Below are 4,439 nucleotides of genomic sequence, written 5' to 3'. Positions count from 1 at the left end.
TCAAGCTGATTTTTTCCTATATTCACTCCTGTAACTTGTATGATTTTGGTACGTTTGATGTTTCAAGATTGTAAACTTGGAAATTCAATATCATTATTATTCATTATCAAAAGACATATTATAAAGGAATGACACAACCACCCGACCTTGTGACCGTTGGAGCTCTCCTCGCAACGCTGAAAATGGCAGAGCTCATGTGGTGGAAACCTGTTTGATCAGATGAAAATAAAGAAATCTTTGTCAATGGTATTTTTTCAACAGAGTAGAAAAAAGATGCACGCTTTGAAAGAATGGAGAGGTCTGCAGCACTCTGCTTGTTAGGAGGGGCAATTACCTTTTAGACTGTAACATAAACTCAAATCAGGGACTTAAGATAGTGAGGTAAGGTTTCATATCTAAAAATGGACAAGATGTTCTAACAAAATCAAAATGTTCTAACATCATAGTCAGAATGTCCATGCAAGAAACCAAAAAAACTTGTGACTTCATCAAGGACAGTTCACACCCCGGATCGGACTTGTTTGCCCTGATGCCCTCTGGAAGGCGTTACAGAGGCATCAAAACAAAAACAAACAGATTGAAAAACAGCTTCTTTCCAAAAGCAGTATCCATGTTAAACTCGCACAGATAACTGCTCATCACACTGTACAGTATATGTCCATATATTTATATACTGCTTATGTACATATGCATATGTAAATCTGGTTATTTAAATGCTCGCTTTTTTGCACATCCATAATGTACATATATGGTCATAGTCTTATATGGCACAGTTCACTGTATATATTTTTCTACATATTTTTTATACTTTATATTGTATTTTATATTATGTTCTGTATTTTTTTATGCCAATTTCTTGCACTGAAACGGTTGCTGCAATTTCATTGTCCTTGTGATAATGACAATAAAGGTCTAAGTTCAAAAGCATCTTCTGAAAGATCAAAGAAAACATGAAAAACGTCAAAGAAAAAATCTGGATGGATGGATGGACGGACGGACGGATGGATGGATGGATGGATGGTCCTGTGGACCAGACGGTTTGTTAGCTCTCTGTCATCCTTTGATGTTTGTCAACTTTGAAAATATCTAAGGGAAAGTTCAAAAGCATCATAGAGATATAGTATGTCCTTTCCATCAAACTCATTTTGACAGGTGACCTTTGACCTCCACATTCCGATGTGATGACGTAACAATTTGATATCAATTTGATATCAAATTTATATAAAGTTTATATCGATTTGATATAAAGTTTATATAAAACACCCCCCACATTGCTATTTTGTCATTTATTGCCCCTGTAAAAAATGGAACTTCCCCTCGATTTGATCTGAATAAAGGAATCAGATAGGGCTGCCCAATTTCCCTTTATCTATTCTTATTAGCCGCTCAAATTTTAGCTGATCACATTTTCCAAAAAAACTTAAAAGGCATTTTTGTTGCAGGAAGAGAAATCCTTATTAGCCAGGTAGCAGATGATACCACTCTCTTTCTAAAAGATAGTCAGATTTCTGTAGCTCTTCAATTACTTCAAGCATTCTCCAACGCTTCAGGCTTACATCTTAATATCAACAAATGTGAACTTGTTCCAGTTAAAGAGTGTTCTTCCGCAACCATTTGTAACATCCCAGTTAAAAACAATGTGACTTATTTGGGTATTATTATTGCTAAGAATCAAATCAACAGATGCTGTCAAAACTTGACAGAACCAATAATTGATAAGACAAAAAAACGCTTCAATCAATGGCTCCGAAGGGACTTGACTTTAAAGGGAAGGGTCTGGATCTCTAAAGCAGAAGGCATTTCTCAATTAACCTATGCTGCCTTGTCACTGTACATCAATAATCAGACACTCAAAAAAAATGATCATATTTTATTTAATTTTGTTTGGAAAAACTGTGTTCACTATATAAAAAAATCAGTCATAATGAATAGCTATGAGAATGGTGGTCTAAACTTCCTTGACTTTACAACTTTGAATAATTCATTTAAGATCAACTGGTTGAAGTCTTATTTAAAAAAAACCTTCTCTATTTGGAATATCTTTCCTCATCACATGTCCTCACAGTGTGGAGGCTGAAACTTCTTACTTCTCTGTAATTATAACATAAACAAAATCCCATTAAAACTCTCAGAATATCACAAACATGCTTTACTTTCCTGGTCGCTGATATATAAACATAATTTTTCTCCCCACAGATTTTATATTTGGAATAACAAGCACATCCTTTATAAAAATAAATCTCTATACTTCCAAAACTGGTTTGACAACCACATTCTAACAGTAGGTCAGCTTTTCAATCAAAATGGATTACTGCTAAGTTATAAGGAATTTAACACAAAATTTAACCTTGCTGTTTCCCCAAAACAATACTGTGTTGTCTTTGATGCTATTCCAAGACAAATTTGCTCTCTTTTTCAAAACTACATAGAAGATTTTCAGGTTCCTCCTTTGGTAAATGTTACTGATACCCCAGTGGGTAAAATCTGTTTTGCAGTTGGAAACAGGAACCATCGAGTAACTCGTGCCCTGCTTCAACAAAATTCTGCAACTATTTCTTATGTTCACTTTTATTGGAAACAGTTTATCCTCTATATAAATTGGAAACAAGTATGGCTTCTGCCAAACAAATTTTTCTTGAATAACAAAACAAAAGATGTTTCCTTTAAAATATTGCACAGATGTTACCCCACTAACCAATACTTAACCAGATTTGTTAAAGATAAAGACTCTAATTGTACTTTCTGTAACTCTCATTTGGAAACTGTCACTCATTTGTTTTGGAACTGTGAATGTTCAAAAAAATTATGGAAAGAGCTGACCAGACTCCTTCAGGATTAGGTTTATGATGATTTCACCCTAAAAAGGGAACATGTTCTTTTTGGTTTTCTTGCAAAAGTTGAAAATAATATATTTTATGTAATAAATATTGTCATTCTCCTTACACAAGTTTACATTCACGCACATCAAACCCTTTTCCCCTGTTCTATTGAAAGAAATTGAATTGTATATGTTTTTACTATTTCCAGAAGCTCCCATCCTAAAGCAAGCATCTGTCATGATGCCTTTGTAAAATGTAATATATTTCTGTAGTTGTATTTGTTATCCCCCTGGCATGTTATGTCTCAATGTTATCTCTCTCTCTCAAAAAAAAAGTTCGAAAAAAAAAAAAAAGGATTAGGCAACCAACTGCACTATTTGATTGTCCTTTAAAAGTTCCAAATTCAAAACAAACATCCCCCACATTGCTATTTTGTCATTTATTGGCCCTGTGTATTTTTTAAAACATTTATTTACCTGAATTGAACAGTTTTGGGATTAAAAAAAAAAAAAAAAAAAACAAACAAATAAGCCCCCAGTGGGATTCGAACCAGTAATGTCTTGATCGCTAGCGCGGGAATGTAACCGTTGGACCACCTAGACACCGGAAGTACGTCACAAGACTTTCTGGATATATTCCATAGATTGCGCAACCAACTGCACTGTCTGGTTGTCCTTTAAAAGCACCAAAATGAAAACAAACATCCCCCACATTGCTATTTTGTCATTTATTGGCCCTGTGTATTTTTTAAAAACATTTATTTACCTGAATTGAACAGTTTGGGGATTAAAAAAAAAAAAGAAACAAAGGAACAAGCCCCCAGTGGGATTCGAACCAGTATCCTAATGATTGCAAGCGCGGGAGTTTACCGCTATGCCACGTAGAAACCGGAAATACACCACACAGCTCTGTGTACATATTCCATGGATTACGCAACCAACTGCAATATTTGCTTGTCCTTTAAAAGTACCAAAATCAAAATAAACATCCCCACATTGCGATTTTGTCATTTATTGGCCCTGTGTATTTTTAAAAAACATTTATTTACCTGAATTGAACAGTTTGGGGATTAAAAAAAAAAAGAAACAAAGGAATAAGCCCACTGGGATTTGAACCAATATCCTCTTGGTTGCAAGCGCGGGAGTCTACCGCTAGGCCACGTAGAAACCGGAAGTACGTCACACAGCTCTGTGGAGATATTCCATGGATTACGCAACCAACTGCAATATTTGCTTGTCCTTTAAAAGTACTAAAATCAAAATAAACACCCCCACATTGCGATTTTGTCATTTATTGGCCCTGTGTATTTTTTAAAAACATTTATTTACCTGAATTGAACAGTTTGGGGATTAAAAAAAAAAAAGAAACAAAGGAACAAGCCCCCAGTGGGATTCGAACCAGTATCCAAATGATTGCAACCGCGGGAGTTTAACCGCTATGCCACGTAGAAACCAGAAGTACACTTCACAGCTCTGTGTAAATATTCCATTGATTACGCAACCAACTGCAATATTTGCTTGTCCTTTAAAAGTACTAAAATCAAAACAAACACCCCCACATTGCAATTTTGTCATTTATTGGCCCTGTGTATTTTTTAAAAACATTTATTTACCTGAATTG

At 34.9% G+C, this 4,439-nt stretch overlaps 1 long non-coding RNA gene across 1 annotated transcript in view; it reads right to left on the bottom strand.

The window, feature by feature from the left end:
• Nucleotides 1–2,969: 2,969 nt before the first annotated feature.
• Nucleotides 2,970–4,439, bottom strand: part of LOC118597945 — a 1,973-nt gene continuing 503 nt past the window's right edge. The window contains exon 2 of the long non-coding RNA XR_004946976.1: nt 2,970–4,431. This is a non-coding gene — a long non-coding RNA (uncharacterized LOC118597945). The remainder of the gene's footprint in view (nt 4,432–4,439) is intronic.

Source organism: Oryzias melastigma, linkage group LG1, assembly GCF_002922805.2.
Source record: "Oryzias melastigma strain HK-1 linkage group LG1, ASM292280v2, whole genome shotgun sequence".
Taxonomy (NCBI): Eukaryota; Metazoa; Chordata; class Actinopteri; order Beloniformes; family Adrianichthyidae; genus Oryzias; species Oryzias melastigma.
The sequence above is the reverse complement of the archived record's forward strand: the minus strand, read 5'-3'. Positions and strand labels throughout refer to the sequence as shown.